This window comes from Rhinolophus sinicus, chromosome 14, assembly GCF_057876585.1.
Source record: "Rhinolophus sinicus isolate RSI-liver-muscle chromosome 14, RSI-T2T, whole genome shotgun sequence".
NCBI classification, from domain to species: Eukaryota; Metazoa; Chordata; class Mammalia; order Chiroptera; family Rhinolophidae; genus Rhinolophus; species Rhinolophus sinicus.
Window position 1 is genome coordinate 6,115,197 of NC_142514.1, and position 27,562 is coordinate 6,142,758.

General features: G+C 54.8%; 1 protein-coding gene across 1 annotated transcript in view; it reads left to right on the top strand.

The window, feature by feature from the left end:
• Window positions 1-758: 758 nt before the first annotated feature.
• Window positions 759-27,562, top strand: part of SPSB1 (splA/ryanodine receptor domain and SOCS box containing 1) — a 65,197-nt gene continuing 38,393 nt past the window's right edge. The window contains exon 1 of the mRNA XM_074334093.2: window positions 759-977. The gene's annotated coding sequence lies outside the window, so the exon portion shown is untranslated. The remainder of the gene's footprint in view (window positions 978-27,562) is intronic.

Consider the following 27,562-nt stretch of genomic DNA (forward strand, 5'->3'; position numbering starts at 1 on the left):
CTAGAGCCACAGGACACTATATGAAGTGTTCAGGGTTGGGGACCTACAAGGCAATCGCTGGATCATTAATTCATTCAACAATCATACCTGGAGCCATCAGACGCTGGGATGCGGAGGTGCCCATGCCCTAGGGGCTGGTAGTCCTGAGACCCCGTTAACTGTGGGTACCAAAGCGGAAATGCGTCGGGGGAGTGGGAGGGACCCGAGGAGGGCGGGGGAGTCCCTGGATTATCTGCCGGCCCACGAACTCCTCTCCTGTGCCGTAGAATTACAGAAGTTTACATTGCTAGGAATTTCAGATGAGGCAAGCAAGGCCTTGCTCCGAGGTTATTGAAACAACCCCCATCCTCCCAAGAGATTGTCGAAATTATTATTAGTAAGCCATCCCCCCCAATCCCACCCCCGGGGCCTGGCACTGCAGCGGCCCTTCGGGTGTTGCAACTCCGGCCTCTGGCCCAGCGGAGGCCGCCCGACGTTTCCCAAAGACGCCTCGGAAGGGATCGACGCTTCGGCACCGCCCCGCGCGCGCGCTCAGCCACAGCCTCGCGCGCCCCGGCGGCCTCCGGGTGGAGCCAGGAGGGGGCGGCGGCCGGGGACCCGCGAGCGGGCGCGGGGCACGTGAGGCGCCGCCCCCGGCCCCGACCGCCCCGCGACCCGCGCCCGCCGCTGCCCCTGCCGCACACTGCGGCCCGCGCGCCCGAGCCCGGGGGCGGGGCGGGGGCGGGGTCAGGCAGGGCCGGCCCCGCCCCCGGCGCTTTTCTCGTTTTTCACTTTAAAGCGTTGGGTCGCTTTTTCTTCTTTGCACAGAAGTCGCGCTCGGGCAGCCCGCGCGCTCGCAGCAGAAACCAGGCTCCAGGCGCTGGCGCCGGGGCCGCGGGGAGGAGGCGACTTCGCTCCCTGCGGCGGGCGCGGCCCGGGCGCCCAGAGCCTCTCGGGCCCGGAGAGCGGGCGGCGGCGGCGGCGGCCTCCCCGAAGCGGTAGGCAGGGCCGGTCGCGGGGACCGGGTGGCTGCGGGGCCGGGCGGGGTGAGCGCTGGGGTCGTGGCACTTGGGAACCGAGTGGGTGGAAGAGAGGTCGGGCACTGGGGACCTGGTTGGGGTCCCGACTTGGGGCCGTTGAGGGGCTCGGGGAACGCAGCGCCCCGCGGTGGCTCCGGGGAGCCCTTCTCTCGCCGCGGGTCCGGGGAGAGGGGGCCGGGCGCCGCCCAGAGCCGCTGCCGAGGCTGCAGCTGCAGGCGCAGGCGGGTCGCGGCGGCCCCGGGTCCAACCTGCGGGGGCGAGACAGGTCGGGGGCCGGCAGGCCGCGGCAACCATCGCTCCGGGGTTGAGCCTTAGCAGCTGCTGACACGAAGAAGGGGCCTGGGGCGCGCGGCGGCCCCCGCCTACTTCGAGGTGCTGGGTGTCCCATGGCCTCCGTTTCCGCGACAGTTCCCGCGGCCGAGGCGGGGGCGCCGACCTGCCCCTCCCGCTCGGCGAAATTAGTTTCGCTTTTCCCGCCAGTCGGGGCCCGCATCTGCAGCGCGGCGGGACTGGCCCCCTCCGGGCTCCCCAGCCCGGCCCGCCACGCTTCCCCCGGGGAGCCCGCCGGGCGACACCCGGACGGCGCCACCCTCCCTGCCGCCCCGGAGCCGCCGCGGCTTCTCCCGGCAACCAGGGGAGAGTCGAGTGTTATGTCAGGAAATCGATTAAAACAGAAAGACCAGAGCAGCCTGGGTCCGTCGGTGCAACTGTGGGATAGGTCATCTCGCGCTCGGGGTGTGTGTGGGGACTTGGTCATTGTCCTGTTCAAGTTCAAGGTAAATGCTAACGGCCGCTTGGCCTGCAGGGATAAGTTGCAAGTTGTGTGTGTGTGTGAGTGTGGTGTATGCCTGAGTGTATGATGTCTGTGTGAGTGTGTCTGTGTGTCTCTGAACCCATCTGTGTGGGTGTTCTGAGTGTGTGTGCAAATAAGTGAGTAAATGTGTGTGAGAGTGTATATGTGTGTGTTTGAGGTGTGAGTGTTTCTGTGTGTGTGTGTGCGCCTGTGAGTGTATGTGTATCTGAGTGCATCTGTGTGAGTGAATGTGTGTGTGTACATCTATGTCAGTGAATGTGGGTGTGCCTAGTGAGCTGTGTGAATGTGGGTCTGTGAGTGCGTGTGTTTCAGAGTGCATCTGTGTGATTAAGTGTGTCTGTGTGTGAGTCCATGTCTCTGAGTGAATGTGTGTGTCTGAGTGCATCTGTGAGTGAATGTGTGTGTCTGTGCTTCTGTGTGAGTGTGTCTGTAGGGGGTGTGTGTGTCTCTGTGAGTGAATGTGTCCTGTCCCACGGTCACCTGGCAGTGGGACTGCTAGTTCTTGACCCTCGTGGCTTGGTTCTCAAGTGGGCTGTGCTGGACTCGGGAAACCCTGCTGGTGCCAGCTGAGGAGGCTGCAGGCGCCTCTCCCTCCCTCTTTTTCTCTGAAGATGAACTGTATGGTTTGGGGGTGAGTTGGCAGGGGCTGCTTCCTGAGTGAGTAATATTTAATTAAACACTCCAGCCGGTAGCACCAGAAACTGGTCATGAGTAGAGTTTTAACAGGTGTTGATGGTAAAAGCGCCATCCCGGTGACTAAGGTTTGTCCTTGGAAGAATTCTCTCCAGGGGTAGGAGCTGGGAGGGGGCCCAGACCTCATCCCTGGTTGTTGGGTATAAGAACAGCCAGCAAGAAAGAGGGCAGGCTGCTCCTCCCTTCTCTGCCCCGTGCCTTCAGGACACTCCCACTCTGGGTGGTTGGAAGTGCTGGATTAAGTGCTGGGGGCATAGGCAGGCTTCTCCCCCAGGAGGAATCGAGCGGGTAGGGAAGCCCTATCTTGCCTGCAGGGCGTCTATCTAAGCAACCCTTCCTTTCCCAGCAAAGGCCCAGAAAGTGTAGCTGACTTACCCAAATTGCACATCCAGGGCTATGGAACAAGTGTCCAGAACCCTAGCTATTGCCATTGGTTACTGTCCCCAGTGCTGAGGTCATGGGCTAGGCACTTCATGTCTCCCGAGCTGTAAAGTGATGGGCTGGATTAGATCATTATAAGCACTTCTGTTCTCTTACCGTTTTTTCTTCTGCAGGGAGTGCTTTTCCCAGTAGATGGAGAAAGTGTGTGTGTGTGTGTGTGTGTGTGTGTGTGTGCGCACGCACGCACACATGATGGGATGTATGGAGTGTCCTAATGCGTTAACTTTACAAATCTTCCTTTTCTTTCCCAGGGAAGCACAGAGACAATAAAAACTGTGGCACATGACTTCAGTGGCTCTGACAGCCATGAGCAGGGACAGACCTGGCTTCAGAGAGCTTGGGGCTCGGGGGAGAATCAGTGTATTCTGTGGCTCTTAAGAAGGAGTGGTCCTGCCAGGGGCCCTGGGTGCTGTCACTTTGGAGCTGGGTGAGGTTGCGTTCCTTGGGCTGCTCCAGCAAGGCTAAAATGGTGCTTCAGTGGGCTCCCCAGGGCAGCCTCGTAAAACTCTAACAGCCCCTGTTAGCACAGATACTTAATTTCTCCAACAGAGGGGGTGAGCATCAGGGTGGGGGGTCCCACTGGTGGAGACCAGCTCTGCCTCTGCTCATGTGGATGCTGGAGGCTGTGCTCCCTGGGCTGTACCTGGACCCTTGCACCTACCTCTCCTCCCAGGTGAGCAGGGACTTACCTGCTGATGTATTTTCACATTGAGCCAAACCTCTGATCTTTATGGTGTTCACGAGTTTAGTCTGGGAATTTCACACCCGTTCTTCTCAGGAAATAGGTTGTGGCTGGTGCGCGTGAATCAGTGTATCTTTTTGTTCCTGAAAATTTTGAGAAGGAGCATCTTTATCAGGGCAAGTACAGGTGTGTCTCGGTCCACCTAAGGGTACATAATTCTGTCCCCCACAAGCCTGACCAACAAAACCGAGACTTAAAGGGACTTTTATTTTGGACTTTCAACCTAGTGCACCCCCTTTTCCCAGTTACCTGATAGCGTCCTTCTCAGTCTAAGAATTAAAGCCCCACTTGTAGCCAGGTGCCAGACACTCTGCTGCTAAGTGCTTCATGGATGTGACCTTATTTGATGATGAGAATAATAATAATAATAATAACAATAATAATGATGGCAGGAAAAAGTTGTGGCATGTGCTATAGTACCAAGCTCTGATCTGCGTCCTTGACATATTAACCTTTGTTGTCTTCCTAAGAACTCTGGGCAGCAAGCAGGCCCTCCTGCCATCCACCTTCTACTGAAGCTGGAAGGGCCATGCGACTGGGCCGAGGTCTCATCACTGCTGAGTGGGGGAGCAAAACTCTCACCCCAACATTGGTGCCCAAGCCCTTAATGGGTACAGTAGGCTACCTTTATCACCTTAGCCTTTTGTTCAAGAAGCATATAACCTTTTTAATGACAATTTTATTGTTATGGAAAATTTCAAACATATACCCAAGTTGAGAGAAGTGTAAGGAAGGTTCCCTTAGCAGCTGCAAGTATCAGTCAGCACACACACCCACACACGTACACACACTCACGCTGCACTCTTCTGAAGCCAATCTCAGACATGATGTCGGGTCATCTGTAACTACTTCCTAAGGAGCATTTAAGAGAAGCACCAAGTCTCAAGCAAGTGGACTGTGATTCCACTGGATGGCAGGTCAGGATAAGCGTACTCTTCCCGAATTGGAGTTGAGGGTCCCTCCTGGCTGTGACAAGGGAAAGACAACTTGTTGGCTTGATCTCGTGGCCCCTAACCCCCCTGCTGAGAGCCTTTGAAAAGCTTCTTACTTGTTTTGGTTTTAAAAGTTCTGCTCATTGCCCAACATTACAAAAAAATGAGTCCGCTGCCCATGAGACAAAGCATGTCACAGGCTCCTGGGCCTTCCTGGAGGAAAACCCTTCAAGGCACAACGCGGCTTTGCCCCCCATGTAGGCCGGCCTTGTGCAATGCAGGCCTGGGGTTTCCAGTCAGGACTGCGGAGCAGCGGATGTGGAAATGGTTTGTCACAAACTCTGGACCCGACCAACCTAAACCCAAGCTTAACCGTCTTGAATTCACCATGTGGGATACTGGTGGAGGAGTGTGAGAGCGTCTGCAGGATGCCTCTGGGAAAATGAGGGAGGCAGTGTGCGATTTGGGCCGAGGCTCAAGTCGTGTGGGATGTAAACGCCACACTGATAAGAATCTGGGGTCTACCTGGTGCCAAGGTCTCATCAGCTTCGCCTGCTATGATGGCCCTTGCCAGACAGGCTGCTTATGGCCACACACAGCTGCTGGTTCCACTTTTTTGGCCTCTGATTATTAAAACTGTTTCCTTGTGTTACATTACATCTGTTTCCTGCCAGTTGGGACAGAGGCTGGAGGCATTTTTGAGGTGGAATCAGCAGGTTTGGTAACTAGTCGGACTTAGATCTGAAGAAGGGTGAAGAATTGCAGATGTCCGTGAGGTTTTCCGCTAGTTTGGGGGTCATAGTGGATGATGACTCCATAGAAAGGGTTGGGGGCAAGGGGCATGGAGGTGCCGTGAACCTGTCCCAGCTGGAAATGGTCTATTCAATGTGTCCAGATGGCAGCTAGGCCTGGGGCTCAAAAGAGAGACCTCGGCGGAGGCAGAAACTTTGGAACCTTCTTGCCAAGGGGGTTGATGCCATCAGCAAGAGAGCATTTGGCATGAGATGAGGCGTGCCCAGGGCATGGACCTTCATTCCAGGCATTTTCATCTAGAACCGAAGAGACTGTTGCACCAGCGTCCTCAGGCTTCGTGCTCCTGCCAGGGCCTCCCTATTGGGGGAGAATACACAAGAGGGTGTGTGCTGGGGTCTCCATGGTGGACGCCAGGGAAGGCTCTCTGGTTTATGGGTTTTATACTTCTCTCTCTCTCTCTCTCTTTTTTTAATCATGGCAAGATATACATAACATCAAACTTACGGTCTTAACCATTTTTAAGTGTACATTTCAGTGGTATTAAGGATATTCCCATAGTTGTACAACTGTCACCCCCAACCATCTCCAGAATTCTCTTCATCTCGAAAAATTGAAACTCTGACACCCATCCCCCTCACTCTAGCAATCACGATCCTACTTTCTGTCTCTATGAATTTGACTACTAGGGAGCTCAGATAAGTGGACCCGTCCAGGATTGTCCTTCTGTGACTGGCTTATTTCACTTAGCACGATGTCCTCAAGGTTCATCCACGCTGTGGCGTGTGTCAGGCTGTCCCTCCTTTTTAAAATCGAGTAATATTCCATTATATCGACGTACCACACTTTGTTTATCCATTCTTCCATCAGTGGACACTTGTTCCCTGTTTTTTTATTGCACTCCTGTGTTGCAGGCTCCAGGGAGGGGCATCATCGTGTGCCTTTGGGTGCTTGTGGGGTGAAGGGGGCTCTGATGGTGGACTTGGGGTCCCACCCCGCCCTGCTGTTCCTGGCTCAGACTCTCAGGCTGCTCGGTTGCTGTCCCTCCAGCGGCTCGGAGATGAGCCGAGGCTGCTGGTGGGAGCTGGTGGGACTGGGGAGTCCTCAGGGGAAGGAGCCCCTGGACTCTGACTTCAGGTGGCCCCTGGGCCCCCGGAGCTGCTGTCAGGGTGAGAGGAGCGTCCCCTCCAGCCTCTCGGTCCCAGGTCAACGCACCTGGATTCCACTTCCTCACTTTCCTGGTACTTCTGGGTCTTTCCAGCAGCCCCTGGAGGTCACCGCCCTAACTGCCAATACTCACAGCACTTTTTGGTTCATCCACTCACCAGCTCCTGCCGTTGCCCCCCTCCCTGCTCAGAGAGCTCTCTCCACCCCACTTCCCCACCCCCACCCCGCTGGCCCCTGCGCCCCCTCCTGCTTCTCCTGAGCCTCCTGGCCCTTCCTGCTTTCTCTCCCCCGTGGACCCTCCCCAGCCCCCAGCCGCCCCTCTCCTTACAGCTCTCTGCCCACCTGCCTCGTCATGCAGTCGTCTCCCTCGTCCTTCATGTTTATCCTGCTGACCCCAACCCCCCCTCCGCCCTGCATATTTCTGCCTTTAAGCCCTTTTCACTCACCTCTTAAAAACCGAGCTCCTCCCGTCTGAAGACGCTCAGTCCTGTGGTGTTCTTGTGGTGGGTCGTCCTGCCTCCACCCTCCACCTAGTCACCTAAGCCAGACACACACTCACCCCCTCGAGGCACCATGGGCTGTTGTCCCACTGGACTGTAGGCTCCTGGAGAGCAGGACCAGGACCCGTGGGGCTTGTCCATCACTGTGTCCTCAGAACTCAGTGCACACTGTGTCCTACCGGAAACCCATCGGACAAGTGAGTGCCCACAAGGCTGGTAGCTGGGTGGTACCGAGCAGGGCTTGGAGAGGCCTGGACCTGGGCTCAGAGGTGATGCTGACACTTCCTGGCTAGGTGGCCTTGCCATAAGCTTCCCTTCATAGCCTTGGCATGCCTGACTGAGAGGTGTGGCTGCCACCTCACGGGGTCGCTGTGAAGGGAGGCGATGTACATCGGCACTGGCCCTGGTGCATGGCCCACGGTGTGCTGGCGGGGTGTGGCATTGCCCCGTTGGTCTCTCCCTCACAGAACCTGACTGCCAGGTTTTCATTTCATAAACCAGAATTTCGCCTGTGATCCTGTGAGAGGTCAGGAAGTCCAAGAGGAGGCTCCTCTCGTGAGCTATTATTGGGCTGCTTGTTATCATTTCAAACATTTATTGAGCACCTACTGTATACAGCCAATCTGCTGGGGCTGAGGGTATATAAAGGATGGAGATGGGGATCTTGCACCATCTCTGTCTTATGGGAGAGACAGGCCTGTCTCCCATAATGGCAGTACCCAGGGACTGATGGGGATAGTGGCAGGGAGAAGGTGGGGGAGGGAGGCAGGTGGGCATTCCTGGTGGAAGGTGAGCATGGGCTAGTTTGTGGCCAGAGTGGGGCTGAGTGAAGGCAGCGAGGCAGGAGGATGCCAGGTGTTGGGCCTGCAGAGACAGGCCAGCCCACTGGAGGAGAAGGGTCAGGACACGGGATGCTCCTGTGGGAGAGGGGCCGGGACACTGGGGGTGCTCCTGTGGGGGAGGGGCCGGGACACTGGGGGTGCTCCTGTGGGGGAGGGGCCGGGACACTGGGGGTGCTCCTGTGGGGGAGGGGCCGGGACACTGGGGGTGCTCCTGTCCGGGGAGCACTGACCTATACTCCTCAGGGCAGTAGCTGAGGGCCTCTGGGGCGATTACTCATTCCCATAGACTGTCTTCACTATGGATCCCTGCAGTGGCATGGCTGGGTCCCTGGGCCTCCCTTGGATGGCTGCTGCTTCCTGCAGCAGTTCGGTTAGCATGTCTTCACTATAAATAGCCAGGCTTTGACCTGGGAGAGTATTCTGGGCACAACAGGGTGACGTGTGCGTGGAGGGGAGAACCCGTTCTCTTGCAGGATTAATTGGACGTCCGGGGCATAGGAGAGACAGAGTGGCCCCAGGTTTGTGAGGGAAGTGATGGCGCCTCAGCAGAAATGGGATTAGTGGCTCCATGGAGACTGTTAACTCCAGGGCTCTTAATATTCTTAATATGCTGATGTGCTCCGTGACATTGGCTAATTATGGTGTTTTTAAAAATTGAGGTGAATTCCACATAACATAAAATTAACCGTTTTAAAGTGAATAATTCAATGGTGTTTAGTACGGTCAGCGCTTCATGTCTTCTGTTCTGCATCAGGGGATTCAACTGACTGCAGATTAAAGAGTCAAAGAAAAGTTACATTGTTGCTGATGTGCATTGTGTAGTTAGGCCTCCAATGATTACGTCTGTACTGAACATGTAGAGACTTTTTTCTTGTCCTTATTCCCTAAACAATACGATGTGACAACTATTTACACAGCATTTACATTGTATTAAGTATTATAAGTAATCTAGAGATGATTTAAAGTATATGGGAAGACGTGTGTAGGTTTTATGCAAAAACTATGCCGTTTTATTTAAAGGGCTTGAGCATCTGTGGATTTTGGTATCCGCGAGGGGTCCTGGAACCAATCCTCTGAGGACACCGAGGGACGACTGGACATTCATAGTGTTGTCCAAACACGTCTATCTAGCTCTAAAACATTTTCATCACCCCAAAAGGAAACCCTGTAAATCCGGTACCCATTCAGCAGTCACTCCCTGTGCCCTCCCCCAGCCCCTGGCAACCACCAGTCTGCTTTCCGTCTCTATGGATTTGCCGACTCTGGACATTTGCTATGAATGGAATCATCCACTCTGTGACCTTTTGTGCCTGGCTGTGGCTAATTACGTTTGACGTGGCAGATTGTAGTGTTTCCTAGAAAGAAGCTGGATTTCCCTTCCTGACGCAGTTGGGGGCCACTTGAAGGTAGGGAGCGCTTGACTAAGACAGCTTGTCTAAAATGTCCACCTAGACCTGCAGGCACCTGCCTCTCTCTTATCTATGGCCACGGAAGACCCAGCCTGTCGTCTTCCAGCCAGTGATCTTTCATTGTTTTTTATTTTTCCCAGTATTCTTTTAAATGAGCGCCTGGCGATGTCAACTGCCTTCTTGAAGCCCATTGACAGCAACCCTTGCTCTTAGGTAAATTCTCAAAGCTATGACGTGGCTTCAGGGCATGACCTCGTCCCAAGCTCACTTTGTGCAAGACCCGTGCCCCCTCCACCCCCCTTCTATAGCAGGGATGGCACATGTGTCCCCTCATTGGCCAGCTCTGAGATTGGGGGTCTGTAACGTGTGGAGCTCCTTCGCCCTGGGCCCACCCCTGAGCTGTCACCACCCGAGGAAATATTGGCCCCTTAGTCATCGGAGCCCTCTGACAACTTTTTCCTGCCTTTCCCCTCCCATTCTTGGGCTAACATTTAGTTCAGGGTTTTGACGCCCATCTGCTCTGAGTATGATGCTGCTAGCGATAGCCTTAACCTTTATTGAATACCTACTGCATCCAGGCACTGTGCTTGCTGCTGTGGATGGATTTCTAAGCCTTCGAACAAGCCTTGAGTTCGGTATCACCTCCCTGTGTACAGACAAGAAAAGGAAGCTTTGAGGCGTTCTCTAGGTTGCCAGAGGCGACATGGCTACACGGATGATGTAAAGTTGGCCTGATTCCACAGTCTGTGTTCTTTCTACTATGACTGTTGAACACTCCGGGATCATTTATTGAGCACTTACTGTTTACATGATACTGGAGGTGTGCGAAGCAGAAGTCTAGACCCTCGAGAGAGAGTCTGCGGTTGAGCAGGTGGAGATGACAGGTATGTGCAGGGTATGTTAGTTCACTGCCAGCTGTGCTGGGTGAGCCTGGAGGGTCTCGTGTGACTGTTCAGGAGGGGTTGTTCTAGGCTGAAGTTTTCATGGTGAGGGGCAGGGAGGTAAAGTGACCCCAGGGAGGAGGTTCTGGCCATGATGAGGAGGATCATGGGAAGGTTGCCATATGATCGGGAGGAGTTGAATGCCCGGCCCCAGGGGTTGTCAGTGGATACAGGGTGTCCTTGTGTCCCTCTCCCATCCCATTCACCCCAAAAGTTGCTCCTATGAGGCGTGGATAAACTAGAAATTTTTGTCTCCGTCTGTCTGCCCATGCCTCTTTCTGTTAAGCACTCAGGCTCTCTCCTTAGGGGCCCCAATTACTTCCTGCTCCTTTTGCCTGGACACTCTGCGCTCTCCCAGCAGATCAGTAACCGTCCACGTGGTGATTTGGCTGCAGGTCTGACTGAGGCTGGGGTTTCTGGCTGCGATGGTATTGCACTGTGGCCCCGAATCTCTCCTAGGACAGGGGATATTGGGAGTTTCTGTGATGGTCCAGCACCCGCTTCGGGATGGCCACACAGGAAGTGGACCACATTGATGGGGCTGCCTCTTAGGTAGATCACAGGGAGCCGCATGTGATCCCGAGCTTAAACACCGGACTCGGGATGGCGGTGCAGGGTGACGGGCCTGTGTCAAGTTCTTGGGGCACCTCCATGGGTTTCTGGGGGATGAGCCCCTGAATAGATCAGGAAGGACCTGGGAATCACAACCTTGCTTCTTAATTACTTTGAAGAAGGGGAGTAGTGGGGACCTGTGAGGGTTTACGCTTCTCTGAGGGATTTCTCAGTTTGGAGATTTTAAGAAGCTATCGTGAGAAAGGCCGCCTTGCGTTTGTGAAGCTTGGAAAATCATCCTCAGTAGCAAGGCCATTGTGAAATGTCTTCTAATTATGTGTAAATTATTGTGTCTAAAATATATATAAATGTCAGGGTCCCTTTAAAAAACCTTTCTCATTTTTGGAGAGATGCGATGTTCAGAAAGATAGGGTTTTCTCCCTCTCCTTCCAGTTCCATCCTGTTGGGCCAGTTTTGAACAGTTTTGTATGAACAGGTCCGTTTCTCCCCCTGCCTGGTTCCTCCAGGGTCCCAGAAAGCCCATCTTCTTCACCATTGTGTCACATGGGCGTCTAGACAGCTCAGGGTAGAGGTTATTTTGTTGATTTTTTGTTTGTTTTTTGTTTTTTTAATTCCTTCATCATTCAGCCAATATTCCGTGAATGCCCGCTCTGTCTGGGCTGTCTCGGTGCCTGTGCTGCGACGCCCAGACAGATCCGACCCAGGAGGCCATGTCTGCGCTGAGTCCTAAACCATGACTGGGGTTCCTCCCCCCACCCCAGGGGGTGTCTCACCACCACTGAGGTTTTGCTTTGCTGTAGTGTTTACGTGTATTTTTTAATGGAAAATTTTGAGCACATGTAAGAGCAGCCCCTGGGATGGTGAGCCCCCATCGTCATTGCCCGCAAGGCAGGTACCACTCAGCGCTCGTCTTGTTAATGCATGTAGACAGCCTCCTTCTGGAAGGAGGGGGCTTAGGGATGGCATCAAAATCCCAGAATGGGTCAGGTGGGCTCTAGTGCTTTGGGGGTTGAAAACCGAGTTCTGGTTTCCTGGGCAGCTCTGACACGGGGGCACCAAGCTTCCCGTGCCGGGCCGGGCTCTGTCCCCTCTGTCCCAGGGCTTGGGAAGAGCAGGTGTGTGGATACCACGTCCCCTGCCCCGCGCTTTCCCCGTGAGCCTTGGGGCTGTCACTCCAGAGCGTAAAGACAGCCCATTTGAACCAGAGCGGTACAACTTTGACTTTTTTTTTTTTTTGAGGGGGGTAGGGTTCTGTACAAGGCTGAATTTTGGGGGGGAATCATTTGAACTAAAAATAAGTTTGGAGGCCACTCTCCTAGAGACAGACTGGGGGTGTTCTTCTCCCACCCCCTCTTCTCTGCCTTCTCTACAAAACATTTCAGTACCCAGGAGGAATAGGTAAAGGTCAAAACCAGGGTAAGCTACACCTGAAACGAATATAATATTGTATGTTAACTGTTACTGAAAAAATTTTTTAATTATTGAAAAAAAAAAAAAGCCAAGGTGAACTGGCAGCTCCCAGGATGGTTCTGCTGGAGCTGCCACGTGCCGGGCATGATGTGGCTTTACTCACCAGGTTTTGGGGTTTGGGATGTGATGTCTGTTTTCTTTCTGCTGGTGCTGAACCACACTTCAGTCCCAGCCATATAACATAGCTGTGTTTAGACAAAGTAGAAATGTGGGGCTGGCTTCCTGTCCTGAAGCCAGGGAGTCAGGAAGCACTGAGACGAGGAGCTCCCATGACCAAGTGTTTGGCTTGGTGCAACTGTTCCCTCTGAATTTCTCACAAGACAAAGCAGGTAGTGCCTGACCTTTTCTGGATGATGTAGCAGTGAGATGCAGTCTCTTCAAGGTTCCGCGTGTGTACAGGAGGAATGAAGGCAGGATTCATTTCCAGCGGTCTCGTCGAGGTATAATTCGCACGCCACCCATTGTAAATGTCCACTTTGATGATGTCTGGTAACTGTGCAGTCGGGCAGCCTTCCTAGAACTCACTTCTTCTGGATACTTAATCATGCTGTGCAGATGGGGGCTGGGATCAGGGGACAACAGTTTTCCCCAGTCCCGTAAGTGCTGGGAGTGAGGCAGGCAGATCCGATCATGGAGATTTCTCGGGTGAGCAGCTCGTGAACTGCGTTGTGTGAGGATAGGACCATCTTATACCTTGTCATTGCATTGAAGCGGCATGGTTTGGGAAAGTACCTACTGCAGGCAGCCCAGGTGGAGGGTGTAAAGTGGAGGTGACCAGTGACAGTGCGTGCCAATTGCCCAAAGGTCATTGTGTCCCCAGAGGACCCGTGGGCATGGACCACCTTTTCTTCTTGACTTTCAACTGTTCGCTTAATGCTTATTGAGCACTTGCTATGTGTCAGGCACTGGTCTCAGCACTTTCCATGCATTAGCTTGTTAATTGCTCCCAAGAGCCCTGTTCAGCGGGGTTTATTACACCCATTTTACATATAGGAAAACCAAAGCACAAAAAAGTCGAATAACTGGCTGGGCTTACACAGCCACGAAGTCAAAGGGGACGTAGATCCAGTCTGCGCTCTGAATCACTGCCCCACACGGCCTCTGAGTGTGACGAGGCTCATGATCTGGTGGGGCGGGGGATGGGTCAGAAGGCAGCAGTCACTGTTCTGTGATACAGGTGTATCTGGCTGCTGCGGGGCTGGGCGCCTGCTGTGTCTCGGTGGCCAGCCCTTAGCAGACACTCAGTGTCATTGGAGAGGCGAGAGAACTGGAGATTTGGAAGCTTGTCTTTTTCTCTTGAGGAGTGACCAAGACAACTTGAAAATACCCTCAAATGTCTGCTTGACATTTTCAGTATCTCTGCTGGGCTGTGAGTAGATCCGGTTGTGTCCCTTTCCAAGCCTCTCCAATAAACAAAACTGCTGGCCAGCTGGGAAAGCTGGGGGCTCCCCATTCTGTGAGCGACTGTCCCGGAACCCTCCTGAAGGGCCTGCGTGTTGGCATGTTGACTCCCCCAGCCTGCCTTCTGCGTGTCCGGACGGGGAGACCCAGAGAAGGAGGCTCTCTTTTGGTTCATAAGGAAAAGGAGAGGAAGGGAAGTTAAGAGATTGAAGGGCAGGACCCCAGACACTTGCTTCTGCTTTCGGTCCCGTAAATCACGTAAAGCATTTCAGAAAATTACTGCCTCATCGTGGCGTTTCCCTCAGCCAGACCGGGGCGTAGGTCTTCTTACATCGTCTTGTTTTTCTCCAAGAAAAATCAGCCTTAAGGGTCAGACTTTAATTACCGTCCCAAGGGACACTTCCTGTGGATATTTCGAGTGAAAAGTGGCTAATGTCATGCTCCTAAACAAAATTAGGGTTTTAAACTGGGTCACAAACTCAGATGCCCCCAGGGGCCGGGGAAGGAGGTGCAGATGAGCTGAGGGTAGGAAGCTATGGGGCAGGACTGTGCAAAGTGGAATTCATGTGTCCTGTGTAAGGGGGCAGCCTGTCTTACCCGGAGGAGTGGAGTCCAAGGCACGATAGCGTCCATTTCTTTTTTCCCCTAAGAGAAGGAAGGAATCCAGGTTTTGTAAAAATGTTGGCAGATAACTTAGTGGCTTTTTTTTGTTTGTTTGTTTTCTAAGAAACAGCACTCCCTGTACAGATGAAGAGGGCAAGGCCGAGGAGCCCAGTGGGGTTACATAGCTTGGGGCTCAGGGCCCTGGAACTAGACCGTACCTGCTGGCGCCTGGCCCCCTTGCCACCTCACCACGCTGCGACCTGGGGAAAGCAGCAGGGCTGCGAACCAACTCAGCAAATCCCACTGCGCCAAGAGGGACAGAGTCCTGACAGGCACATCTGCCCATCATAGCAGCTTCCCTACGAAAGCTGTGACCCTGACAAGCCACCTGGTAGGCTCTGGTGTCCCCATCTCCCAGACGAGGAAACAGACTTGGAGAGGTTCAACTAAGTGGATGGGGTGGGATTTGAATGAGGGTTCAATCCCTGAGCCAGCGCTTATAACCATGGCAGGTCGTGACCTGGGCACCTTGTAAGACGAGCGTGTCACCCTTGACCTCGTGTAGGTGAGTTCACCCTCTGGACGGGCAATGCCTCCTCACTTTGACCCACACCCGGGGCATCAGCTGCAGTTTGGGAATGGTGTGGAGGTTGGGGCCACCCCACTCCCCTCCCGCATGGGAACGGGCAGCTCCACCTATGGAGGGGCTGGTCCTTTCCTCACAAGGTCGCTGACTAATTGTCTTTGCAAACGGTTCAGTTCCACATGCTTGAGTTTCCAGTAACTACGTGGGTGGATTTGTTTCATTTAAGGGGAAAACAAAACATGGAGGGGGTTTTCTTTCCCAAGAAGAGGACTCGCCAATTATGGGTTTTAGTGCATGCGGCTCCCGGCATCCTGGTGGCTTCTGCAGCCAGCCAGCGGGGCCTCTTGGCAGGCGGCTCCAAGGTAGAAATCGCTTAGTCATTTATAAGCAGGGACCAGGTGCAGGAGGTCGTGGAGGTGCAGCGGCCACAGGTCCTGCAGAGGGAACAGTGGCCCTTTGGGCTTCCCCACTCCACCCTGCCCAGCAGGGCAGGGGAGGGGAATCTTTGGGAAAAGGAAGGAGTCAGGTGAGACCGTGGGCCTCACCCTCCCAGGGCTTGCTCACCTCCTTAAGGACCTAGCCTGGGAAGGAGACACTTCCCAACTGGCCAGGCCGCCTGCTTCAGGTGACCTGGAGATGGTGTGTGTAGGCCCATTAGATTCTGCTGGGGAAGGGGTGAGAGGCAGCCCCGAGGGGCAAGGGAGGGTTTTGTGTGTGTGTGTCCGTCCATGTGTATCTACATGTGTGTCGTCCCACACAGGCTCAACCAGGTAATGTTCGCATGCAGGTTTGGGTAGGCACTGGCCAAGCAGACAGATTTTGGTGTTGGCATTGGGCATTGGCATTGGGCAGGGTCCTGGGGCCACTGCTAGGCGTGATCCTGTTAGTTGCCCGATGATTGTGGCAAAGGGGCCGATCAATGGAGGGGGCACCTTGGGAGCTCGGGGCAGTCTCCACCAACAGGTCTGGGATATGAGGGTATGTTAGAGCCTGTATGCGCCCCACTACCTCAGAGCACAGCAGATGGCCTGCTGTGTGACTTTTCTGGTTCATGGGTTTCTTTTCTCAGGGAGGCCACCCCAGAAACTGTGTTTAGTCTGAGTGTGGCGACTGGAGCAGTTACAAGCCTGGCTGGGGAGGCAGAGGAGGTGGCTGGAGTCCTACTCTGGTACTTCCTGCCTTTGTGACCTGGGCCTCAGTATCCCATCTGTGAAATGGGGGTGGGTAAGAGTACCTCATAGATCGAATGAGTTGACATGGGTGAGCTGCCCGGTACGGTCCTTCCCACACCTGAGATCTGAGGCCTGAGGTAGAGTGGGGCCATACCTCCCATGTGCCTTCCTGCTCCGAGGAAGGAACATGCTTTGGAATTTATAATCCTTAATCCTGGCCTTTGAGAGCTTGCTTCCAGTGCTTTCTGGAAGGGAAGAGGGCAAATATGCAGTTAACTCGCCAATAGTATCATTTTAGGTAGAGGGTAATAGAAGCAATGAGAGACAATTGGGAGTTCTGGAAGATTTTGATGAGGATCAGGGTTTACTCCCAGGTGAATCCAGGAAGGCTTCCTGGAAGAGGTGACATTGAAGCTGAACCTTGCAATGTGTAAGAACTGGAGAGGAAGGAAAAAGGGAAAAAGGGAAGAGATCTGTCCCTGGTAGAAGGGCATGTGCATATGCAAAACCGCCAGAAGCTTAGATGGTACGTGGTGTATAGCAAGCACTTCATAAAGATCATCATAAAAAACAATATAACTCCAGAATTTTCAGTTTAGGATCTGGCAGAAAGGTGTGTGTGTGTGTGTGTGAGTGTGTGTGTGTGTGTGTGTGTTAAGAGATTTTTCAGGCCACCAGGTGGGAAAAGACAGTTTTAAAGTTGTGTGCAACTGATTTCCTGTGGCGAGGGAACCAATTTTTGTTGTTGTTGTTTAAAGCCCTGCAGTTCCACAGGCTCTTTGGGTGGTGCTTTTCATTCTTCTTTGACCTTCCATTCATTCCACATGTTTGCAAGGGCCTCTTGCGGGCCAGGCTCTGTCCTGCTTTTGTCGCGTGTGGGGCACACAGACAGGAAAGGGGGACACAGGCAAAGGTCTAAGGGGAGTCCCAGCTCCTGTCATTGCTGTGTTGGGCTTTAAGCCCCATGCTATTCTTCCTGGTGCCCTGGGCCTGCCCTGGATTGCACAGGCTGGGTCCGAGGGTCTGGCTAGCATCCCCCCTGAGAGCCAGGGGAAGCCAGGCGGACAGTCTCAGCTCCTTAATGAACCAGGTGGGGACCGCAGGAAACAGCTGCATTCATTCTCCCTTTCCGGGTGTTTGTTCTGGGAAGCTCCAGCCTGGGAAGGGATGGCATTTCCTGTGGCCTGGTGAGGGAGGGGCCTTGGGGTCTGGGCTGACAGCAGGTGAAGGGCGAAGGTGGGCCTGGGTACCCAGAGACCCGTGATGTACCCCTGGCTCCTCGGCTGGGGACGTCCTCATGCCTCGGCTGCCTGCGTGGAGCTGTGGTTAGCCACCCCACGCTGGTCCGTCCCCAGTGTGCACTGTCCTCTTTCTGTTCTCCTGGGCCTCTGCCTCTTTGCTCTTTGTCACTGGCAGTGCAGGCCCTACCTGAGGCCCAGCATCTCCACGCTGCCGGGTGGGGGGAGAGGAGGCAGGGAACCACAGCAGCATCCTATGCCTGTGGCCCACAAGGCCTTCCTGCCACGTTCTTTGTCCCCAAAACCACCCCCACCTCCACTCTCGGACTTCCAGCATCCTGGGAAGGCCGTGAGTTTTGATTCTGGCTTCCGACCTGGATCTCGGACAATTACTTGGCCTCTTTGAGCCTCAGTGTCCACATCTGTAAAAGTGAACATGAGACTCATCTGGCAGGGACAGGAAGAGAGGCTGGCTGGAGGCATGAGGCCAGTCCTGGGGGCCTGCTGCTCTGCCCCCATCTCGAGACTGGGTCGCTGCTGGTCCCCTCTGAAGTCCAGTTGAAGAGGCGATGGGGACTGTCTTGTGTCTTGGTGAAGTGGAGCTGATCTTGAATGAGGAGGAGGCCTTACCATGGAGCAGCCCCAGGTGTCCCCCCAGACTGGGGCGAGGGGGCCACAGGGGCCAGGAAGGGGCAGAGGGGAAATTAGATTGGGGTGGCAGGGGCGATGGATTTTACGTGACTTTGAAGTGCAGGCTCCCTCTGGGCTGGTGTGGTTTGGATGGCGGGGTGATGTTGGTACGGCCACCTCTTGAAGGGTACAGATTCAAAGCACTGTCCAGCCTGGTGGCTGGAGACAGAACAGCCCACTTTGAGTGAGCTCCCGAGTCCACACCTGCTTCTTAGGTGGGAAGCTGCTTCCCACCTCTTCTATCCCCAAGCACCCAGCCCGACTTCCTGGGAGGACGCTGGCTGGACCCGTCCCTGGGCCAGCACCTGCCTGCCTGGTCCTAGGGTCAAAGCCAGGACACTCTCCTCAGAAGGGAGGAGGGGAATCCATACTTTCAAGCCCATTGGGTCCAGGGACTTCTGTTGTGGCAGCCACACTTACCTGCTCAGAACAGGGCCAGAGTCCCCTGCCAGGGACCCAGATGTCCTGGTTGGCGTCTGTTTCTCCCTGTTTCTGGCACCCTCCCTCAACTTTGTTACCTCTTTACCTCCCTCTTAAATTTGCATAGCAGAACTTCCTTCTGCAAATATTTACTGAGCACCCACTATGTGCCAGCATTGTTCTAGGCAGGGGGCTTACAGCAGGAACAAGACTGGCTGGAGGGTGAGAATTAACCATTGTCTTCTCCTGGCAGGACCGCCCTCTGTGTGGCAATTTTATGTCTCTTTCTTCCACCTGCAACACCTCCTCCCTCCCTGCTCCAGCCAGATGGCTTTAACCTCTTGCCTTTCCTCCCCCTGCCCTACCCCAGTGTGTGCAGAGGTGGGGTGTCCCTCCCCCGCTATTTGATGGGGAGGTCCTGGAGAGCCACTTCTTCTTTGTGTTCTGGAGTGCACCGTTGCTGGGGTGTTTTAGACATAGTGGGTTTACCCAGTGTTTCTAATTTATTCCTTGGCACTCGGAGGAAGCGCGCACCTACCCCCCTCAGTTTGGCACCTGTTTCAGGCAGTAGAGCAGGAGAAACAGATTTACCCCGCATCACTGAGGAAGCTGGTGATACAGAGCTGGGCGGGTCCCCCTGCTCAATGCCTGGCCTGGGGGCTTGTAAGGAATCCAGGAGGCCCTGTGGGGGGTTGCTGAAACATTCTTCAGGGCAGACACCTTGGTTATCACCGTCAGATCCTGTTGACTGCATAGCTCAGTGGCTAGGACCTGTGGGGGTCAGTGGGAACTTGTTGAATAAATGAATGAATGAGTGAATTAGCCAACCTCTTCACCGATGGTGGACAAGTTAGCATCTTTGATCCAATCAGCTCATATTCTGTGGTTGTCAGTTGACTGTTTCTATCAGGGCAGGAGCTCCATCCACCTAGTTCGGCAGCTCCTAAGCCTAGTGCCTGGTGCACGGTGGGACTGAGTCGGCTGATTGTTTTTGTGCCATCACTGTATCCCTTCTTTAGGGTCTGACCACACCCCCAGGTGGCTGCCCCCTACTCTGGCTGGTCAGGACCTCCCTTTTGAAGGTGCCCTGGAGGTTGGGCTCTGTGTCTCTGTGTCCCTTGTGGGGGGACTTCATTTATGTAACTGGTGCTTTTGAGGCCATAGCTCCCATTGTGGCCAGTTTTAGTGGGACCAGATTATGCGAAAGGTTAGGTGACTGGGAGCGGTCACCCCCAGGCTCCAGTAGAAGACTTTTCCGAACGCTTTTAAAGCAGGCATCTTGTTGTTCCGATCCCATCTCTGGATTCCTGAGTGTCTGACCCACTCCCCAGGCCAAGGCAGTAAGACTGACTGTGACTGAAAAAGGCAGCAGTGTAATTATAGGTCCTGGAAATAGTCCTATTTTCCTTTGAACCTTCTCCTTCTGCCGCCCCCCACCCCTGCCACACACACACACTCTAAGCTGACAAAAGCTCTTAAACCTTAGTTTAGTCTGCAGAGCATCCCAGGGGGGGGGCCTTAAACATTTGCATTCCTTGGGCTTAGCCCATTCTTTTGAGTGTCAAATTTCTGGGTTAGTGGTGCATGGAGGGTGCAGCCAGACTCTTTACAAAGAAAGCATGTGTGTGTGGTGGAATTCCAAATATCCTGATGGCACCGGGTGGCCTCCAAGCACCAGGGCCATTCTTGGGAGAGAGCAGACCCTGTGCCATTTGATCTAAACTTGCCCTGGCCTGTTCGTTATCACCTCGGTACCCACTAGAGAGGTGTTTCAGCAGGTTAGCTCTTCAGACTTTTAGTGAACACTCACTATTCAGCTAAAAATAGGTAAGAGAGCTGTTTGAGAAGCTCTTGAACCAGTGAGGAAGACAGACATGGGCAGCTCATTAATGCTCTAGTTTTCATCACCTCTAAGCCCAGAGGAAGGGTCGCCATTTTTTAATCAGCTGCCCTGTCACTGATTCCGGCCGGGACCAGCCTGACTGCAGTGATGTGAAGATGTGAGTCATGCTGAGTCAGGAAAGATGGGATGGGGGCATGGGACTGGCCGGGGCATCGCCAAGTTCATGGGAGAGGTTTGTTCAGCCGCAGCGGGTATCTGGGGGACAGTTAATGGGTAGAGTGGGGCTGGGCAGTGCAAGATCAATGCCAGTGCCAATGGGAGCTGTTGACCAAGTGACCAACCAGCCTCTAGCTGTTCATCGCTCTCTGAAGCCTCTCACCCTGGCAGGGGTGGGGGGAGGGCAGGAGGCGTGGGGAAATGGCCACCATGTATCTGTTGTACAGATGGGCAAAGGCCGTGAGAGGTAACTCATACCTGGGACCAGCACTGGGGAGGGGGCTTCAGCACCTGTTCTCCCTGAGCTCCAATCCTGGGTCTTGATTGGCTCTTTATTAACGACCCAAATTCGTGGGGCTTAGTTTAGTCCCTGGGGCCTGAGCTCTTTCTTTTCTATCTTGGACCCATCTCTGTAGCTTCTCTTTAACGAGCCCTCAGTACGTACCAGGCAGCGGGAAGTGTGTGCACCAGTCTCCTCTCACTGTCAAGCCATCCTCGTTTTTTGCAGATAGGGAAACTGAGGCCCAGAAAATCTCAGGTCATAGCCGAGGAAGTGTCAAAGCCGTGATTTCAACCCAGGGTTGTCAGCTCCAGAGCCCGTACCTGCCTCTCATTTTCACACGTTTTCAACAGATTCTCGCTTGCTCTTTGTCCCTAGTTTGTATCGTGACCTTTTGGCAAGTGATATTTAAAAGTCCTGACTTGATGGCTGATTGAGAAGGGGTTATGAATAAGGACCAGAGTGACTCGTGTTCTTCAAAGCCTTATGAGAAATGGCACAGTTGCTGGGGAAAGATGTACTTACGGGGTCCTGCGCTGATGTCTGGGGAGGCCAGGACTGCCTCTGGTTCCATCAAGGCTGAAAACTGGCAGAATATTCCAGAGAGTCAGGAGAGATGATGCAAAGTGACAGGTGGTGGTAGACGTTTGTTCGGTCCTACTTTGGCCACCCTGATGGTCAGCAGGAGGCTGAGGTACAGTGGGTGGGGGGCTGTGATGGAGGGGAGTGCCTTGCTGGACCATCAGACACCTCAGCCCCACCCCAGCCCCCCTTTCCTTTGTTGTCTGGCTGCGTCAGACGTCTGGGCTTGTAGGGAGGTTCCTGAATGGGCCTTGGAAAGAGGTCACTCCCTTCCCGTGCTGCCGGCACTGACCCACATGTGACCTTTCCCGTGGTGACAGTGTCTGGCCTTCACTCTTTGATGCTGGCTCTGGAGGGGCAGTGAGTGTCTGGGAGCAGGGTGGCCGCCCCTTCCCTGCTCTGGCCTTCGAGGACTGGGCCATGCTCCTGCCAGCCGCCCCTCCTCCCCTCTGCCATCTTGGAAAGGGGAAATCCACACACTCGACCCTCTGTCTGAGCATCTGACCTTTTCCGCTCCGTCAAGTGCCCTGTCTGGGCTGGCGGCTTTGACTGTCTAGATGAGATAGACTGATTCCTGCCGGGCCAGAGCCCAGAGGGCTGGTGGCTGGACTTGGCCCCTATCCGGCCCCCCAGCCCCTCTGTCTGACGCTCAGCAGTGGACGTTTTTCCCACAGAATCGCTGAGGTTTTTCCGTTTCTCCCCCTGGCTCGCTCGGGGAGCTATCCCGCAGGATAACTCTCCCTGTGGCGGAGATCACGGTGGATCTCAGAAGAGGCCGCCGAGCCCAGGGGCCAAGGCTGACCCTGAAGGTCCACGCTGCGGTCGCCAGCGCCCGGAAGTCAGTGCTGGGCCGCATGGCCCCTCACCCGGGCCTGGAGCCCTGTCTGCCACGAAGGCCGAATTCAGGCTTAATCTTTAGTCTTCATGGAATCCAGACGTGCACAAAGCAGAGAAGAGAGCACACCAGACTCATCTTCCTCCAAGGTGGTGGTTTTCTTTCTCACGCCTGGCTGCCCCAGTGTCTTCAGGTGCCAGGAGCCCTCGCTGGGCAGATGCTGGGGAAGCAGCCTTTGCAGATCCTTAACTCCCTCTGGGGCCTCAGCGAGACCATGCCATGTCCACCCCGCAGCTGGGCTTCTGGGGTGTTTCTGCTGCGATGCTCAGAAATGGCAGGGTCCATGCTGCACAGGGCTGTGGGCCTCTCCTCTGTCTTCTCTTTCCCTCTCTGACCCTTCCCTGCGGCCAGTGGGAAATTCTGGGGGACTCTTCCTGAAGCAAGGAGAACCAGGATACAGACCCCAAAGAGAGGGTCGCGTGCAGGCTTGTGTGCCAGCTCCCCTGGGCTGCCTGGAGTCGAGCTGCAGTTCCCTCGAGAGGCATTCTGGTTGCTCCATTGGGTCACAGGTCCTGGATGTTGTTGTTTTTTCCCTATTTCTTTTTTCCTAGTTTTTTAAGCCATATCTTTTTGGTGTGCCAAAGCAGGGGACCAATCCCTGATGAATGACCACACATTCACGCTTTTCTCAACAAGTTGACGCGTCTGATGCAGCTGGGCTGGGCTTCAGGTGGGCCGTGCTTTGTTTTTCTTGCCCCTGCGGGCAGGCGCGTAGTAGGACTCACAACACTTCATTGCATCGATGCATTGTGTCCTAATTAGCTGTAGTCATTTCTGTCACCCTCCTCTCTGGCAGGTTCCACTGTGATTCCATTGCTCAGCGTATAGGAGGTCCTGTGAGGTTGTGGTGGGAAACGTAGGTCGTGTTCAGTGCCAGGTGCACGTCCCTTGCTGTCCTCTGTGGTGTCTCTTTGTGCCCAACCTTGGAAGGGTTGGCTGGAGGGGCTTGGGTCCTGGACGCTGTGTACCCGCAAAGGAGGCCAGCCAGTGGGGATAGGGCAAAGTCAAGACAAAGGCTTGGTTGTGCCCTTGGAGAAAACCCAAACCTGGGTTTCCCTGAGGCTGAAACTGCCAGTGCCTGGCCTGCCTTGTTCCCATAAAGGGGACTTTGTGTGTGGCTCCTGGCGGGAGGAGGAGGCGCCCTGACTCTCCCTGGGAACGGGCCTGACCGCCTTGCCTCCGAGCCACAGCTCACTGCGATAACTCCCGTGACCCTTGACCTCTTAGATTGAGCTGACACCAGGCCAGACGGTCGTGTTTGGGACAAGTCTGTTCTCCATGTCTCGGGGCCAGCATTGTCTGATCCAGACCTGACATATTGTTTCTTGGAAAACTGAGTGGGTGGGGGCAACAGGGACGGGGCTGTGATGGGAGGTGCCTCACGAGTGGGTCTGTGCCAGCCGGGCAGTGGGGGATGGCGGAGCCCTGTCTGGAAACACAACTCCCCGCCAGCTGCTGCCCCCTGAATGGAGGGCTTGTGTGGACGCTTGAAGCTGGGACCCCACGGCTCAGCATAGAGCAGCTGATGGAGCCACCTCTGCTCGCACTGCTGACTGGGGGTTTTCCAGGAAAGAGCAGCCAGTGCAGGCAGGAGGGAAAGGGCCGGCTGCCCCCTGCTCGCTGGGCACTGGCCGCCCTTGCACACTAGGGATGTTTGGGGTGTGTAGGAGTGAACTCTGGCCACACTTGAGGACTGAGTTTTAAGGAATGTTGGGCCTGGAGGGCAGACCTGGGGCAGAGGGGCTGCAGATCAGCTGGGGGAAGGTTCCAGAGCAGGTTGGGACAGACAGATGGACACCTGAGCACCCTTTAGGAAGCTGGTGTAGGAGGGGAAGCCCAAGGCCCTGCTTCCGTGGGGTGGCGTTTCTGTGGAGTGTGGCGGTATGGAAGGTGGCTGCGTGGGATGGAAAGAGCCACTCACTCCTTCAACAGGTATCCACTGAGCACCTACTATGTGCCAGGCACTGTTCCAGGGCCCTCATTTTACATGTATTCTTGTAGTGGATGGTCTTAAGCAGATAACCAAGTAAACGTCATTGGGGTGTGCTGTGGAGAAGAGCTGAGTGGAGTACAGGGACAAGAATGCTAGGGACGACAAACAGTGGCCATTTAAAGTAGGGTGGCTGGGAAAGGCCTCCGTGTTGAGGCAACCTTTGAGCAGAGGCCTGATGGAAGTGAGCGAATAGCCACCTAGGTACCTAGGCCCAGTGTACCTGGTACCAGGCAGAGGGTTTGGGAAGTGCAAAGGCCCTGGGGTAGGAGCTTGGCGTGTGCCATGACCAGCGAGAAGGCCAGTGAGGCGGGACAGAGTGAGGCGGGGTGGGGGAGAGGATCAAGGCGGAACAGGAGCCCAGGCTGTAAGAGCCTGGGGGCCACTGCGAGACACCTGCTCTTCACTGAGTGTAACCACTGGGGAGTCTGTGCAGAGGAGGTTGGTTCTGGGGCCCGGGAGGGGACAGCGAGGTGGTGAGGGTGAGTGGGAGCTTAGACAGGCTGAGATTTCTACCCCATCAGTCACACACGATATGACCGTGGACAAGGTAGGCCAGGCTGTAGGCTGGGTGCTAGAGCAGCCTGGTCCCCACCTTTAGGAGGGAGAGACAGGTAAGGAAATCAGCTGTCACAGCATCTCTCCCCACTGACCGAGGGGCAGAGCTTGACTGCTCGGCACTTATTTGAGGGTCGAGTGAACAAACGGAAAGCATACACAGGTATCGAGAGGACACAGAGTAGAGGCATCTAAACGACACTGGGAGAGGTCGGGAAGGCTTTCCAGAGGGAACCTGCGTCCAGGGTCAAAGTCTTCATGGGAAAAAGCCTGATAAGAAAGCCAGGACGTTTCGGGTGGAAGAAACAGCACGAGCAAAAAAAGTGCAGTCTTTAAAAAGCTTGGCTTCGAGTCAGGGAGGACTTCTCCGGTTGGAAGGGACAGAAAACCCAATCCAAACATCCTTAAACAAAAAGCGACTGGTTTGCTGAACTGTAAGCAGCTAAAAACTCAAAGGGTTTCAGGCACAGCTGGATCCAGAGGCTCAAATGCTGGTACCAGCAATTGCCTGTCTAGTTAAGCATCTGCTTTTCTTTTTGGCCTCATTCGCAGAAGGTCATTGGAGCAGAAATCCCAAGATTGGCTCTGACTGGCCTGCATGCTCAGTGTCACGGGTCCGTGACGTCCCCATGCAGTGGACTGAGGCCGTGTACCCAACCCCAGAGCCAGGGCAGAGTAGGGCCACAGCCCAGGCCCAGGAGTAGGGACAGGCAGTCCTCCAAGTCAGAATAGAAGTACATCACCAGAACAAGAGCAGTCCCCATCTTGTTAGGGACACTGTGTGTGTTGCCAGCCCCTGGCTTTGTGTGTTGTGGCAGGGAGGACAGTGGCAGGAAGGGGGTGTGGAATGGGGCCGGAAAGGTAGTCAGAACCAGGTCATAAAACGCTTTTCTATGTGAGAGTTTGACCATTGTCCCTGAGCTGGCCCAGGCTGTCACATAGTAGGTACTCAGTAAGCTTGCCAAGGTGATCTGTATGTGTCACGGGCGGCCACCAGATGCGTTTAGGCAGGCACCGTCAGATGAGCGTCTGAAAGGGCTGTGTGTGGAGGCTGGGCCGGCTGGCGGCCGGCGGGGCGGGTGTGTGCGCCCAGGACCTCGGGAGGGCTGGGCACAGGGGCCTCCCTCCCTCTTCCTTCCTTCTCACGCCTGCTCCTATGCCCCTCTCCATATGGGGCCGTCTGGACAAATTTGGGTGGCAGAGTTAAAGCCTGTCATTAGGTTTACCCCGGCATCCTCTCAGCCCGTCTTATCCGGAGAGCTGTTTCGTTTACTTCCCTCTTTTAGCTGCCGGCTAAGGTTTGTGGCGGATGAGCAGGGTGTGTTTCTAAAAGCAGCCGGTTGCCCGGGGAGGCCGCCTTTTCACTTGGGTGGCCCTGCTTCCTGGGCTGGCACAAGGCTTCCCGTGGTTGAATATTTTTTTCTTCATAAAAACTGGAGGGAAAATGTATTTGGGTCCCCTTGTCTGCCCTGACTCATGCTGGGAGCAGAGAAGATGCTATGAGAGTCGGGGGTCCATGAAGTCATCTCCTGTATTCCGTCCGTCCCCAGGTATGCGGCTGGGCTGGCCGCTGCCATTGCAGGGATGAGGCAGGTTGTTCTCCATGGGGCTGAAATCGCTCTTCCCTCCTTTGGTCAGCGGGTCCTTGTGGGCTCATGAGGTGTCCTGGGTAATGAAGCATCCCCACGGGACTGCTGGAGAAGACCCAGGTTAGTCCCAGCACTGCTCATGTCACTTTTCTGAGCCTGTCTGCCTACCCTGTGCCATGGGGGCCACCGGACTTGACCCTGTGGAAGCACTCGGAGCCCGCCGGAAGTGCCCACAGAAAGTCAGTGGGTGGTGTCCGAGTCGTCACCCAAACCATTTTGTGAACAGGGGCTAAGGCCACTGACTAACCCAAAAGGTGAGATGGGACCTCGCTCCCCGGGGTCACTGACTGCCTGTGGCCCAGTGTTCTCCCTGAGGGGTGGGCTGCCTGGGAGGACAAGTGTGGGCCAGAGGGCCCCAGGTGGGAACTGGGAGGTAGGCTGAGAAGCCCTGGAATGGAGCCACTGGGCAGAGGCGCCTTGGCTCTCCCTCCCCACTCGCCAGCCCTGTCGTCAGCCGTCTTGCCTCCCACTCGCCTGGCAGAGGCGGTCCAAGGGGCTTTCCTCATTACTGCTCTTCTAGTCTGTGTTGGTTTAATTTGAAAGACTATTGCCTCTGAGTCAAAACACAGAAATCCCCCTGCATGGCTGTGGTGTTTGCTGCCGGGGAGCAGCTGGTGCCTTCTCTGTGGGGTCCCTAATCCTTCCCTTCCTGCCTGCAGCTAGGTGGTGAGGCCTCTGGGTCGGGAGACCCTGGCCTCCCGCTACCCTACCCAGGGGTCTTCTAGGGCAGCGCCTAGCGCAGGGATGATTCCTGAGCCTATGATAAATATACTGTGTGCTGGTCACTGGGGAAGAGACGCGCACAGCCCCCGTCTGCTGCTGGACACCTGAGGGTGGCCTCTCCTAAGACAGTCCCCTGGGGTGTAGGAAGAAATTCAAAGCTTTATTTTTATCTCCTCCTGTTTAATTTCTATTTTTTTGGTGTGTGTTTCATAATGTACATCATCTATTGGTAACAGGTATGTGAGTATAATGTATGCACAAAATAGGTCTCTTGGGGTATATGTGCTTAAAAGTTTGCAAATTGGGTACGTAAACAAAAAAGGCGGTAGCTGCTGTATATGAGGCTGTTTGTGAAGGGAGGAGGTGTCACCGGGGGCCCAGGTGATGCCGTGGGCAGGATGATTGTTTGATGTGGGCATTGTC